The sequence below is a fragment of the Rhinolophus sinicus genome, chromosome 12 (genome assembly GCF_057876585.1).
Source record: "Rhinolophus sinicus isolate RSI-liver-muscle chromosome 12, RSI-T2T, whole genome shotgun sequence".
Taxonomy (NCBI): domain Eukaryota; kingdom Metazoa; phylum Chordata; class Mammalia; order Chiroptera; family Rhinolophidae; genus Rhinolophus; species Rhinolophus sinicus.
The window spans coordinates 48,925,669-48,941,053 of NC_142512.1; the positions used below are offsets into that span (position 1 = coordinate 48,925,669).

Here is a 15,385-nt window from a genome sequence, read left to right on the forward strand (position 1 = left end):
AAAAGAGGTGGTACAAAAATACCAAAAAAAAAAAAGAAAGAAAGAAAGAAAAGAAAAGAAACAGAGGAGAGTGGCTGGCTACTTCACAGCCAAGTACAGAAAGTGATCCAAGAAATCATTGACTCTCAAGCACTACTTAGAGGCCACGTGTGAAAGAACAGACTTGACTATAGGACTCAGATTGAAGATCTGGAGCGAATGCCTGATTCAAGGAGATTGGAGGGAGAATGAGAGGTGAGAAAGTCGTGACAACTTTTCAAATGTCTTCATATAAAGGGGAGAAGGTCAATGACATAGTAATAGCGGGAGGGAGATACAGGTTCCTTTTATTTTATTTCTTTGTATTTTCCTTTTTTTTTTTTCTGTAAGTGGGAGGTAGTTCAGCATGTTTATGAACAGATGGGAATGATCCCATACAGAGGAAAAAATAGACAATGTAGGAGAGAGGGGATAATTAAAGAACTAGAGTCCTTGAATATTTGGGAAGGGATGGCATCTATTCTACAAGTGGAGGGAGAGATGACATTGTAGCCACAGATACAGGAGGGAAAACACCATATACAGGTAGAGATGTGGAGGTGAATTTCATCTTGGGGTACAGGGGGCTGTTCTTTCTGCTTTCATTTTTTCAGTGCAATGGGAAGTAAGGGAGTGAAGGGTATTAGAGATTTGAGTGCAGATAGGAAAGGTCCAAATACTCAGAGACTACGAGTGTGAATAGACTAAAGAAGTGTAACTGACCTGACTCCCAGGCAGTCCCAAAGCTCCCTTGAAAGTTTGTGGCCACACATTTAACGTAACATCAGACAGCATGGCTATGTGCTTTCCTGCCTCTATAGCATTTGTCATAAAGTTTAGCTCCCAAGAACTTGTCAGTTCAAAAAAAATCCAGCTTTCCAAATGAACATGTTGGATTTTGGTAATCGGCACATGCACTCATGCTTTCAATTAAAAAGATAACTAATTTTACCTGCAACATTAATTGTGAGGATCTAGAAACAAGTGGCCAAATCACCATTTTTGGCTCACAAAGCACATCTTACCACCTCAGTACACCAAAGAGAACAAACCTCTAACTCTTTTGCAATATGCTGGCTCTCCCTAGCTTTCGCTACTTGGTCATATGTTACAACCAACTGTTGAAGGGAAATGTGTCAAGTGTGTTGGGACTCATCCTATCCGTTGGGTCTGTATACTATTTCACAAGCTTTTGAGTATATCGTATTAAAGCACAGTAGAAGGGGCCAAGTGCTGAGTGCCACGAGCTGGAGGACCACGAGTTTGGTTTACACTGAAACTGCTCTGGAACAGTGGCCATCTGGCTCCTGTGGGTGGATGCTGGAGCAACATGGCAATCAACTGAGAAACGAGCCTGTCAACCAAACATTCGTTTGTCCTCATGAGAGTTTCACTTCTTTTTTTCCATTCATGGATTTGGGTTTTTTTTCTGTATTTACATATAAGGTGAAAACTAGTATTTTCAGTTAATGCCAACCCTACCTCCATCTATATACCCTCTGTTGCTTTTGATTTCCTCTGCAATGGACCCTTCCTATATCCACTGTTTTTGAGGGGACAGAGCTTAATGAATTTGGTGCTGCCTTGGTTTGGGACATATTCTTTGATATCCTTTTATAACAAAGTTTTTTTAAATTTATTTTTCGTACTTAAAAAAATTCACTATTACAGAGCACATAGCTAAGTAATGTTAAATAGGGCCATTTAATCAACCTATTAGAGCCTAGAAACTAAACAGGCTCACTTTTCATTGGCCATGTTATAAAGACAGAGAGATGATTTCAAGTCTGATGATGATTTTTCAGTGAATAAATGAAGTATTTGTAAAGCTGTGTTTGGGTGCATATTAGGACATACATTCCTGTATTGACTAATGAATAATGATGCAAACAAACTCTAATTTAATGTATACCTTGTGTGTGTCATTGCAGATTCAATAGTAATATTTGAATGAGGAATGTATTTATATTTAGTTTAGAGTAAACTTGCCACTTATCAGATAGCTACAGTAAACTGTTGATTTTTGTTGACTATCATAACATAAGCAAGAGACAGACTCAGGAAAACTTGTTGGTATACACAGTTACAAATATTTGCAAAGGAAACACTCTTGAACATATAAAATGCGCTACCTTGTTTCCTGATTATTTGCAATGATAACTGATGCTATATTTAAATTTTCCAGGAGGCTGAATGATGGAAATTGATAGTCCTGTAAGAACATTGTGTTGCAAAGACAGGACATTATTGTTTTCAAACTTATAGGCGATTACTGGCTATGAAGAAAGTCATGGTCTCTAGCTTTGCATCCTTTGTGCTGAAAACTACAATGATGATAAGGCTGATAATTGTAACACCACCTGTAGACCAACCTTCAGAGATCATCAGATTAAAGTAACTCTTCAAAAACAAACAGAAGAAGCAATATTAAGTTGGTGCATAAAACTGCAGTTTAAAAGGTTAAAAATAATTGCCAAAACTGCAATTACTCTTGCACCAACCTAACATAATGATGTGATATTGAATGCCATAATGTTGAAACCAGGCAGGGCATGGAGAACTAAGGTAATAACTCATATTAAACTTTGTTTATATCATAAGCATTTAAATTGTATGACTCCCAGAGGGCTTACATTGATGTAGAAGTTTTTAAAATTGATTGTAACAATTTTACTTCTAGTGGATGAAATTGTTAAGAAGACCAAAAAAAAAAAAGGTAAAATTTCTGCCATTTTAATTTAGTCAAAGAGGTCACAGAAAAATAACTCTGAATGGAACCTTAAGGAAGACCTTGCTCTCTTCCATGTTTGTAAAATAAAAAACAAGGCCAAAAAGAGAATTTGTCCATGAAGTGTTTTTATATTTTTTAAAAAGATTTTTATTAAAAATATAGCTAACATACAATATTACATCAGTTACAGGGATAGTTATTCAACATTTATATACCTAAAGGAGTGATCACCATGATAAGTCCAGCAACCATCTGACACTGTACCTACCACGTTATCACAATATTATTGACTATATTCCCTATGCTGTACATTACATCCCCATGACGTATTTGTTTTATACCTGGAAATTTGGACCTCTTATTCCCCTTCACCTTTTCCTTGCCTGTTTAATTTTTCAATTACAGTTGACATTTAATATTATTTTATATTAATTTCAGGTGTACAGCATAGCGGTTAGACATTTATATAATTTAAGAAGTGATCCCCCTGACTAGTCTAGTACCCACCTGGCACTGTACATAGTTATTATCATATTATTGACTATATTCTGTGTGCTTTACTTTAAATGTTAATGACTATTTTGTAACTACAAATTTGTGCTTTTTAATCCCTTCACCTTTTTCACCCTGCCCCCAACTCCCCTCCCATCTATCACCCCAAGCAATCTAGGACCCCTCAGACACCATATGTAATTACATAGTTACAATATTATTGACTATAATCCTTGTTCTATACCCTACAACCCCATAACTGCTTTGTAATAACCAATTTATACTTAATTCTTTCCCCTTCTTTAACCCACACTCCCAACCCCCCTCCCATCTGGCAACCATCAAAATGTTTTCTGTACCTATGAGTTTGTTTCTGTTTTGTTAATTTTGTTCTTAGATTCCGTATGTAAGCGAAATCACATTGTATCTGTCTTTCTCTGACACTCCCCTCAGCACAGCATCCTCCAGGTCCATCCATGCCACAGCAGGTGGCAAGAACCCATTCCCTTCCTTGGCAGAGCAATATTCCAATGTATATATGTACCACCTCTGCTTTGTTCATTCTTCCACTGATGGTGGCCTATGTAGTAGGTGCCCTGTGGGGCTCTGGGACAGTCTCCTTGGTCAACTGAGTCAGGGGCTCCAGGAGTATTCCTTGTGGATTTTGTGTGCTGTCCTGTTCTAGCTGAGCTTTGGTTGCTATTGGCACATCAGTGAGTGGGATTGGCCCTCAGGCTGACTGGCTGTGGGGTGTGTCCACATCCACAGCTTATTGGCCGCAGTGCAGAAGGCCGACCCCACTGAGTGGAATTCACCCCAATGGGCTCTGATGCCTGTTGAGACCATCCTTTGTGTGTGCCACTTTTGGGAATGATTGGGTGTTGATCTGCTGTGGTCTGAAGCAAACCTCCAAGTATGTTGAGTCTCAGGCCTCTTGGGAGGGGTACTGGTGCAGGGCCAGGGCAGCCACTGCCTGTGACTGGTTGGGAGCTACCTGGTAGGAGCTACAAGGCTATCTGCGGTTGTTTGTTGCCTGTGCTAAACCTGGAGGCGTGTGGAAGAGGCCACACCGCTAACTGAGGATGGCTGCCACCAGTACAGGTCCTGGGGTAACTCCGCAAAACGCCAGGACATCTGGAGACCTGCTGCCACTTGCTGGCTCCACTAAGATTCAGCCACTGATAAAGCCTCATACAGTACGTGAGTTGGGTGATGAAGGGTCTCAGGGAGTCACTAGAGTGGGAAGAGTTGTGGTCACCAGGCTAATGTAGACTCTGATTTGGTTGTCAGTACTGAGCCTGGAACTACTCAGCAAAAGTCTCAGAGCACATGGAGGCCAGTCACCACCCACCTGGGGCCCATGGACTCTTAGTTTTCCAAGAAAGAGTGCAATGTGGAAGGGCCTGGCTGCTCAGGGTGAAAGTGCCTCCAGTTGTGCTTGAGTTGGGTGGGGCGGGGTCCCAGCTGAGTCAGCAGGGCAGAGCAGTCGAGCTCATCAGGCCAATCAGAATTAGATTTGGCCTGTGGGGGTGGGCTCAACATAGGAAAGATGGCGCCCGCCTGCCAGCTGCACAGGAGGAAGACCTCTCACCAGAAAAATGCGACTGTCCTCCAGTTTCCCCCTGAAGCTGCACTCCTCAGTCTGTCATCTATATGTCTCTGAGACCCCCCAAGTCACCGTCCCTCCGCTGGAGCCCAAGGTGAGTGCCTGCGAACAAGTGAGTCTGTGCCTGGGCTGTTTAAGAGGACATCTGGGTTTCCTGTAGCTTTCCATCCCTCCCAAATGAATGGCTGGCACCAGTACTCCAGGTTGGAGATCCTGGTGTGGGGGACTGCAGTCCCTCGCTCCTCCAGGGGGAACCTCCATGGGCCATGGCTGAGATATCCCTCCTTATTCTCAACGACCATGCTGAGGTTTGGGGCTGGCCTCTTTCGTGTCTCTGCCCCTCCTACCAGCCTCGACGTGGCTTCTTCTTTATATTTTTAGTTATAGGACTTCTGTTCGACTAGACTTCAGGTGGTTCTCCAGGTTGACTGTTCTATAATTCAGTTGTAATATTAATGTGTTCATGGAACGACGCAGGCACAGTGTTTGTCTATTCCACCATTTGGATCTCTGTCCATGAAGTTTTGATGAATACTAGGGGTGCCAAAAAAATGTATACACATGACTTGTATTCATCTTTTATTGTCCAGTATATATTATTACAATTTCAATACAGTTTTTTTTCCTTTCTTAAAATGTGTGTACATTTTTGGCACCCTCTGTATTTAACTTTAAAGATTACTAAAATCCCTCTTTAAATAAAAAAAATAATTAATACTAAATAGAAAGGATTTGTGGAAATCCTATGTTGTTTGAAGTCATTAATATCACCATTTCCATTTCATTAGAGTGGATTCTGAAACTCAAAATTCCACCAAAATGAATGAGTTGGCTTTATTTCTTTTTAATGTTTGATGAATTTTCTTCCTAGAACTTCTTATAAAATGCAATCATTTATGTTCTTGAATCCCATCCATCCTTACATTTGATTTCTCCTCCTCCCCCTTTTGTGTTTATATTTAATTGACTCCTAGAGGCAATTTTAAACATTTTACCCACATATACCACATGGTTTGGATGGCTAATTGTTTTCTATGGAAGCATAGCCATTGTGCGTCTATCTAATTTCATTAAGGAAAATTAAGGTCAGGTGACAAACCTATCAGAAACAAGCTCATTCAAAATGAACATTTTCAGGAAGACTTTCCCATGTTAAGACCTGGTTTTCGGGATCTATCTGTGGGTTTAGCATGTGCAATGACAAACCAGGAGCAAGGGAGTTATTGATGGGATGGGCCCTAATTTCCTTTTTTTAAAAAATATGCAAATGAGCAGAAGTCTGAAAGCCTTATTTATTTAATACTGAGTTTTTGATATAAAAATGAACCAACAACTTAACTCTGACAGAATTAAATTAGGGTTAAATTAGGCTCATAGACATATCTAATGGGGTTCAGGGAGAAAAGACCAAACTTCTATTAATCCTTAGAAATTTCTAATGAGAACAAGTCTTTGGTGATTTTGTACATTGGTACCTAGAGAAAATTTAGCAGGATCTGTCTTCTATGAAGCACAGCAGTAAAAGGTGCACACTGAATTATGGTGAAAATATGCATTCCATTTTTTATTTTTTTCTTATTAAACCCAGTGAAAGATTTCCCAAGTATATTATATTATTATATTAATTATATTTATATATATAAATATATCACTTATATGAATTATATATTATATATTACATTACAGATTATGTTATATATGATATTAAAGCTGAGATATGGGAACGGGACCCATTAAGAATACCAGCAGCCACCACCATAGCAGCTGTGGAGTGCCTATCTCCAGATGTTTTTACACGAGAGAGAAATAGGTCTATGTTGGTTAATACATTGCTATATTGAATCATTTTATTATAGAATATATATATATATATATATATATATATATATATATATATATATATATACACATATATGTATCAATAATGACCTATTTAGGTTATTATGGATCATTTTGCATTATTTATTTAAAACAAATAGTACATTGAACTATTACTTGATAACGTTTTGTTGTGTGTGTGCCTCTTAAATTCACCCTTGAGATGCGCAGACCCTTACTTACCACATCCTAATCCTGGTACTGACAACAAATATAAAAAGAAAGGCAGATATAGACACTGATATAAACAGATACATTTTTATCCCTCAAAAAACACATTGAGTTTGTTGAAGAATTGATTTTTAAGCAAAAATCTCCCAATGATGCCATCTCTAAATGTCTCTTTATTTTTTCCTGGGTTGCTGCCTTTTCTGTTTCAGTTCTGCAATTCATCAGTACTTCTAATACAATCAATAGGCTGCAAAAGTCCCCAAGGCCAGTTCTTCTAGATTTCTACTGATCTAGATATTTGAGCTCCATTGCCAAGAATTTGTGAGCAGACAGCAAAGAATAAGGAGGAGAGGGACGTAGGAGCACAGAGCACGTGGGTGGGACATTGCCAGAGCAGCTGCTGAATGCCACTCTAGCAGTAGTGGGGTCTACAGGCAAATCCATGGCCACCCAAGTGTATCCATGGCCAAGGGCAGAAGTGCAACTTTTCCCATCAGTGTGACAACTGATGTCTTTGCTCTCCAACTGATGGAAAATACCAAGAGGAGAAAGGGAAAAGAGGGGAGGGGGAAGGAAAGGGGACTGTTGGGCAGTTAAGGGATTTCAATGGGGGAGAAGGAGAGGTTACAGCCCCATTCTGCCCACTTTCTACTGGCCCAACTGAACCCCGTCCTGAGAGCTCAGTTTGCAACTAACTTGCTCATCTAGGGGAGGTTGTATCTATTGCAGGGTTCGGACATAGGACTGAGGCATCTGTCTCTTTGGAGCACTTGATGTCATCTGTATAGGAAAACAAATGTGTGTCCTCTGTTTTTCCCCCATGACATTCCCCTTGCTTAGACAACCCTCTTCCTATATTTTGTAGAAAGAAGGTAGAACATGAGGCTTGCTTGCTTGATGAAAAACAATAATATCAGGGCCAGTTCTCTCTCTCTCTTTTTTTTTTTAAACAAAACAAAACAAAAAACAACTTTTAAGCCAGTGCAATGGCTTTTATCTGCTCATAATTCTTCCTGAAGCCAAGTCCGCTGGCTATTCAAGCCATCCCCTTTCCTAGTGAGTTAGGATTGGGACAAATTAATTATAATTCTAGAACTTGTCAGCTAGAAGCAAACCATCACACACTAATCATACAAGGCTGTTCCCTTCGTGGTCCAACAGTTGAGATTATCTTTCCATAATGTAATGAACCATTCAGATCCTTGGGAAAGAAAGCTCACCAGTAAGTACATCTCTCTGTCTAGAGATCTTTTCTAAGCAGAAGGTTGCTGAGACCATCTGTAGTGGGTGAAATGTGGCCTATAGGAAGAAGGTGTTTTAGACCAGAAGCATTAGTTATGGAGGTTGCCATTGTTGTGGTTCCTTGCAAGGAAGGGAATCAAAGTGTAATCACACTAGGTCATGTGTAAATTTATGCTGTTTTTACTGGCTCTCTTAACCCTTTTCCTTCCAGGAATTGTTAAGTTCCTCTGCAGTCATATATCAGTCCTTGGGTTGTTCTCACCAAGGGTGACTGACGGTAAGGTCCCTTCGTTGACCGACAGAATAGAAGTCGGGTCATGCAACGGACTCCCTGGAAATTACGTAAGAGAAATAAATACCCTGGTATTTGCACAGAGAGGAAATTATGAAATTCACTTTGAACATGAACTCATAGACTCTTTCAAGCTCTCCTGTGAGAAAAAAGTTTTCTTGGTCTGAGGGAGTTTGCCGTGGAGATAGAGGTGAAACCTTTTATAGGAAGATCTCCTGTTCCTCTGTTGCTTGAAATGGTCTGCGATTCAGGCTGCCTTCAGATGGAGACTCCAAAGAGGGTTCAGGAGATAGGAGAAAGAACAGAACATCTGTCAGTGCCTAGGACTCTGTCTTGTTTCCTTCTCTTTCTTTCTGTTTTGGGTTTTATATCATGGCCTGTAAGACAGTTCATAGAGAATTACTTTCCCTTATGGAGCAATCGTTCAAAAATGATTTTAATTTCCCCCCCTCCCCCGACTGGGCTGTCTCACCTGCAGGGTATGGATTGATTTTATACTATCAGATGTGCTTGGTGCTTTTCCGGCATGCTGTTTTGTTAGGCTATGCTTTTTAATAGAGCCTGTGGAGCTGGAATCATGCAGCTCCTGAGCTGTTTCTGGAGATGAACCAAATGCCAAATTACGGTGCTAATATAATTCTGAGGCTGCCGCCTGGATCATTGGCTGCGCTTGGGTCCTAATCCCTTTTTTGTCAGATCTGAAATAATGTATGGGCCACGGACAGGACACGTGAACCAAGGCAAGCAATGCATGAGGAAAGAAGATAGAACATAGGGAGGAGTAACCTAAGTCTGTGCTTTACTCACTTAGGAAAGAGCACTGATTCATTGGGGGCCCAGGAGTAAGGAGACTTGCATACATTTCCATGATACTGCCTGGACTGGCATTGCGACTAAGTCTTCTGCTCTAAATGATGCTTTGATCAGTCGACGTTCTGATCACTTCGGCAAGGAAATACAAATAACATTTTCATTGCCTTCTACTCTGAGGAAACTGCTTACGTTATGTGTATGTTGCTAGTGTTATACCAAAACACTGAAGCTGTTTAGCCTCAGAGCTTAATGGATTATTCTACTTTTGGAAAATACTGAGTTGCCGTTATCTACTTTGAGTGTTGCGTACTCTAATGCATAAGAGATGTGTGTGCAATGGGTGAGTAGATTATTTTTTTTTTTTAATTGCAAACTGTAAAATATAACTGAACTCTAAACATCATAAAATCAGAATCAGGAAAGCAAGTTAGTGAGAAAGGGAATCTCAATGCTGAGGACAGATCTTCTGTTTCAAATAAGTAACTGCAAATCAAAATTTAGCCCTTTTTATCCTCTTAAGAGATTTTTAGATGTGTGTCACCATTGAGTCAACAGATATAACTCTGTGTATATGCATGTGTCTACTTTGATTTGCTTTCTGCTAACTAATTTATTAAGTACATTCCTTCCTTCCCTTAATCCTGTACTAAGGAAGCACTACATTTTTACATAAAAATAATAGACATTCAAAGCAATAGCTCTGGCGTTTAACTCTTGTCCAAGTGAGAAATATACCATTATTTTTCAAGAATTTTTTTTCGAAGGCACTATTCCATGTATTAACATGGATAAGAGGTTTAATCTCAGTAAACAGGAACCTTGCTCTCCCATTTGATTTGTTTCCCCCCAAGTTGACTTACCAGGTACAGTATTTCAGTTTGCATGCAGGCAAAAGACAATTAGGTTACCAAAAAGCATTACTTATAAAAAAGTGTCAGTTCCTGCCTTGCTACAACTTGGTGGCTCAGTTATGCAAACCATATAAAAGAATAGATTTCGGTATATATGTAAGTTTTGAAATGAGAGTTTCTTTGCTGATAAGGTCATCAGAACTTGAAACACGAGTGACAATTTGTCTGTTATAAATTCAGAGTTTCTCTATTGCTAACCATAGAAGTAACTTTCTAAAACACTTGTTTACAATACTAATTCATTTGAATTATTTAACATTTGAAATAGACTGACAGCTCAAATCCAAATGCAGGAAGAAAGCTATCTGGATTTGATCCTAATGAGTACACTGAAATATCTAATTCAGCACCTATGAAATGAATAATGATATAACTTGTGTTTACCTTTAATAATCATATAATGCCATGAATGTTATTTGTTCTGTTATCATTAGTCATTAATGTTATTAGTGACGGTAAGGACAGAGTTTTATTTGCATAGCTGTAACACAAATTTTATTTCTTTGTAACTGATATACAAAGGCTTTGAATATTAACGCATAAATTTATCAAAAGCCTGGAATTAAATATCCATTGAGGATATATGCCTGCAGAACACAAACCGGTTAGTGAGGGAGGAAAAGATTCAATCAAATCCTGAGGTCTCGATCAAGTTTATTTTTAAAATGAAAGAAACTCTTCCACAGAGAAGCATGAAAATTGAGCCAAACATTTGGAATTAAGTTCTGTGTAAAGAGTAAAAAGCCAAGCTTTGTATATTGTAGTCAGGGTAGAAATAATTTGGGGGGAATTAGTAAGTGCTGTGAAAAATATAGGTTCTATTGTATGATTTCTAGATTTGGCTGAGCAGCAGAAGCTAGGAAACGTTATATCCTGCAGAAAGCGAAGGAAGAAACACTGGCTTTGAAATCAGCAGGCTTAGAATTCATATCTACAGGTTCCACTCACCTGAGGAGCTGTCATGGAACATAATTTCTATATCTCTGTTTTCTTACAAATGAAAACTGGGATTTAGGAAATCATATGAAGAAAAAAAAAACGAAGAAAAGAGCATATGTGAGGGCTGCAGCCAGAGGCAACAAATGAAGAAATGAAGTCAGATTAATGTCCTGCCTCATACCTCCTGCCCTTCTACTCTCTCATCTGGAGATCCTTCCCTGTCTAAAACAGTGTCAATCCTCATGCTTGTCTTAGGGGTCAAAAATCTGGCCCAAATTTAATGTTCAATTCTAATATCCCTTCTTTCATAAATATATTCAAATACTGATCATCGACTGGAAAAAACATTTTATTTTCCTCCTTTTTGTCTAACACCAACCTATACATCCAGTTACAGCTATCATATGTCCCTAAAATCCTCAGATACTTACCTTTTGTTTTCTGAGTGTAACTGTCTCACCCACATGAGATGAATGAAGTCTTCCAGTGCATGAAAAAGTAATTTATTAAATACTAACTTGGCTGCTCTGGGAGTATGAGCTCCTTAAAGAACAATCCACTTATTGTTGTTGGTTTGAACACATTTGATGGAAGATGAATATATAATGGACACAGCAAGCACTTGATTGCTTCTCGATAAATGACTCTGATATAGTTGTACATACACATGTAAACATGTGCGTATCTGCAAACACACAGGGACCTCACTTCCCCAGAGGTCTTCTCAACTATTCATAACACAGCAAATAGGAGGACTAAAGCATTTCAGTATTCTGAGAACCTAAAATAGATGTCATAAATCCATATTCTGAAGCTTTTTAACCTAAAAGAGAACGGAACAAACCAAGGTAACTCCAAATTTAACACCTGCTCATTCGATTTCAAAAGTCTACATCCACCATACGCCCCTTAGAGCCTATTAGCTTTTACTTTATATACATTATTTTTTAACAACTTTGGTTACATAATTTCTCAGCCCAGTGCACATTAGACACCATTAGACAGCATGGTGACAGCCTGATAAATGTTAAGGTACATTGGCAGAAGCAAAAATGAGAAGTGAAGGCTGCCACTGAGAGAGAAGAAGGGAAAACAGAAGGCTTAATTTAAATAAGCTTAGTCTAGGCTGAATGAATGTAGGAGACACCGCTCTGATAGGCTTGCTCTACTGCACGTAATAATGCAACAGCTTATGTTTATTAAAATGATTCTGAGTCATTATTCTAAAGTCATTTTTATACTAAAAAGATTGTTACTTTCATTTATTTAGTCATTCAACTGACATTTATTGAGACTGACTTTTCTTTTTTTTACTCAGCCATGTTCAAGGCAATGAGGATATAAAGATTAAAAAAAAAAGACACGGTAGTGGCTTTTGAAAAGCTCACTATTGGTAGGTGGAAACAAATAGAGAGAAAAAATATTTATAATAGCATGAGAGGAACAAAATATGGTCTACTAGAAACACATACAGAGTGTAAGAAGGGCAATCAATGGGAGAGATGGAGGACGCATAGAATAGATCAGAGAAAACAATTCCCACCCAAAGAAAGTTCAATGATTTAGAAAAGCTGTTATGTGATATGGACAGTTCCAGGCACGCCAGATAAATAAGGCATAACCAGTGTGTGTTACAGCGGTGACAGATGGGAAATAAGGTTTACGGAATAAATCCCATTGCTTTAGAGGAAATCATGTTTGTGTAGACAGTGGCGTGCAACAATAACATGCCATTCTTAGAAGCAGCTTATAATGTATACACACGGTCACATGCATATAGATAGACAGATCTGGGGGCATAACAGGCATTTTAGGACACAAACAGGATTGTCTTCTAGTAGTCTGCTCTCAGAATCCTTAACACTTGATAGTGTGTCATACATATCAAGTCTTTCATTCTAAGACTTCCCCATAAATTCTACTCCATTTCATTCCACTCCTCAGAAACATTCCAGATTTTTTTTTTTTTGCAGGATCCATTTTAGCACTTAATCATAGGCTGCCTTATCTTGTCATTTGGTCATTTGATCTCACTTGTGTGTTGTTTGCCTTCTCAATTAGAGACTGTGACTTATTACAAGAACTGTTCCTCCCAGGGCTCTTATGTCTCCCATGTCATAACCTAGCATATAAGCTAAAGTGCAAAATAGCTGTGCAACAAATACAATTATTGAATTTAATATGAAGATTAAATCTTACCAATGCAGTAAGTGAAATTACCAAAGTTGTTTTCTAATAGATAAGGATATATTCAGTGCCTTAAAATACCATCATAGATGGCTTGTCCTCATATGGTAGCAATAGATTGCAAACATCCTGTCTACATTTCAAGTCAATCTGGCATTTACTTATTTATTATTGATTACTGTTAATTATTACTGTGAGGATTAGTAACTGATTCTTAATACCTAGTAGATGCAAATGCCAGCAGGTTTTCATCTCTTGTCATTGTGAAATTGGACTGCATCAATGGTTAATAGAAGTCTGAAAATATATCTAATTGCTAGAGATCTTTATATAAGTACAAAAGAAAGATTGGTGTCCCTAGTGGAACAATCACCTTCTGTGTCGAACAACCATTCATAATCTGACTGCAGATCTAGACGTGACTAATATTTGGCTCTCACATTATAGGTGGTTACCGTGGAAGGAATCAGTAAGATCATAATTGTCATTTCCTTGGAAAAATTTAATCCACAGATGGATCGCAACACCCAACAGCATTGGTGTTCAAAACTAATGGGGATTTTTGCTAAATAAGGAATGATTCAGCCAAAAAAGGTATACTCTATATCTAAATCTATACCACACATCGTCCAAAACGTATATTTACCCAAGCACTGACTGTATTGGAACACTAGAATTTTCCTGATAGGGACATTGGGAAAAATCACTTATTAAAATACACATTTATATATTTTCCTTTATAACATGAAGCAATGGAGTTATTTGATGTTATCATGCATTTATCAAGTTTCAGTTACTTATAAAATGTAATCTTTCGTGTTTCATTATTTAGCTAAATAATGTAAAAATTCTAAATCAGATTGGGAAGCTGCTTATTAAAATAATCAACTTTTCTCTAGCTTTCTACTTCAAGAAATAAGCCTTGCTGCATATCAGTCTGGGTGGGGGGTGAGAGTGATGTTGTTGAGAAAGACTAGGATACAAATATTTATTTGCCCCCTCCCATAACTAAATTTATACAACCAACCATAACCTTATGACTTGGTGTTCATTTCTTTTAAGATTTTCCTATCATTTGAAACTAGCTTGGCCTGTGGTGTATTCAGTTTATTTAGACTAGAATGTTAAAGCCATTTCAATCCAAGTTTCAGAGAAATGGCATTTCTTCCTCGGTGACTGATGTTCAAAAAAAGCTCACTGCCTGGAAACAAAAGTGTTCTCTGAATTAGCATGGTTTGGAAAATTCTTAGCCATCCAGCGATGCACAGATTGAATCATACAAAAGAACAGAACATACATAAATGATTAATTTCCTCTTTCCATTTAGGCTTAATATGTTTTAAGGAATCAATTAGCCCTCTCCCACCTGTTTCTTAGAAGAAATCCACGAGGAAGCATATTTCAGAAGAAGGTTTTTGCACTTAAGTGAGCTGTTACTCCTTCTCGGTCCTTTGACTGCATAGCGTTAGCTTGTCTACCTCCAGGTTCTTTTAGCTTCGGGATACAGCCTGGGTGCCTATACACCCATCTATTTTGCACAGTTAATTCAATCTGTTTATAAATAATACACTACTTAATAAATAAATGTTAAGGTGGACCTCCCTGTGTGAGAGGCGTTATTCCCACGTTCAGGGCTTTAAAAGGCAAGATAGTTGGTACCGGGGTTTGGAGTACTGCGTAATCTCAACAGATGGAACGGGAAGAGCAACGCGTTTGCGTTTAGCTATCGGCAGTCACACGACGTGCACAATCTATTCGACACCCTTTTAATTTCAATATTTTGCTCCGTGCTAGGAAAAGAGATACACTTGCTAAGGCAGGATGAAGTACGTATCTGCAAAACCTAAGCATACTTCACCAGCACCTCCTAGGGGCCATCTGAGGGTATGAGGCTCAGAGGTGAGCACAGGCACAAACCCTTTCCGTGCATTGTCAGTTTCATCTCCCCCACACACACCAATCCACCAGGGCTGCGCCGCCCAGAACACGAGCTAGATTGTGGAAGTAGTTTGGCGACTCTAGGCCTTTTAAAGGGATAAATAAACGGCACGAAAGACATCTTTGATCGGTTGAGGAAACATTAAACACACAGGGATTTCAAACTC

The 15,385-nt window shown here is 38.7% G+C and overlaps 1 long non-coding RNA gene across 2 annotated transcripts; it reads right to left on the bottom strand.

Annotated features, from left to right (window-relative positions):
* Positions 1–7,848: 7,848 nt before the first annotated feature.
* On the bottom strand, positions 7,849–15,320 carry LOC141568797 (uncharacterized). 2 transcript variants are annotated; one of them, XR_016022981.1, is made up of 2 exons: positions 10,104–15,320; positions 7,849–8,807 (listed from the first exon to the last, which is right to left on the bottom strand). It is a non-coding gene; the product is annotated as an uncharacterized LOC141568797 (long non-coding RNA). The 2 variants fall into 2 exon arrangements; XR_016022980.1 differs by having other exon boundaries at positions 8,903–15,320.
* Between the last annotated feature and the right edge of the window lie 65 nt (positions 15,321–15,385).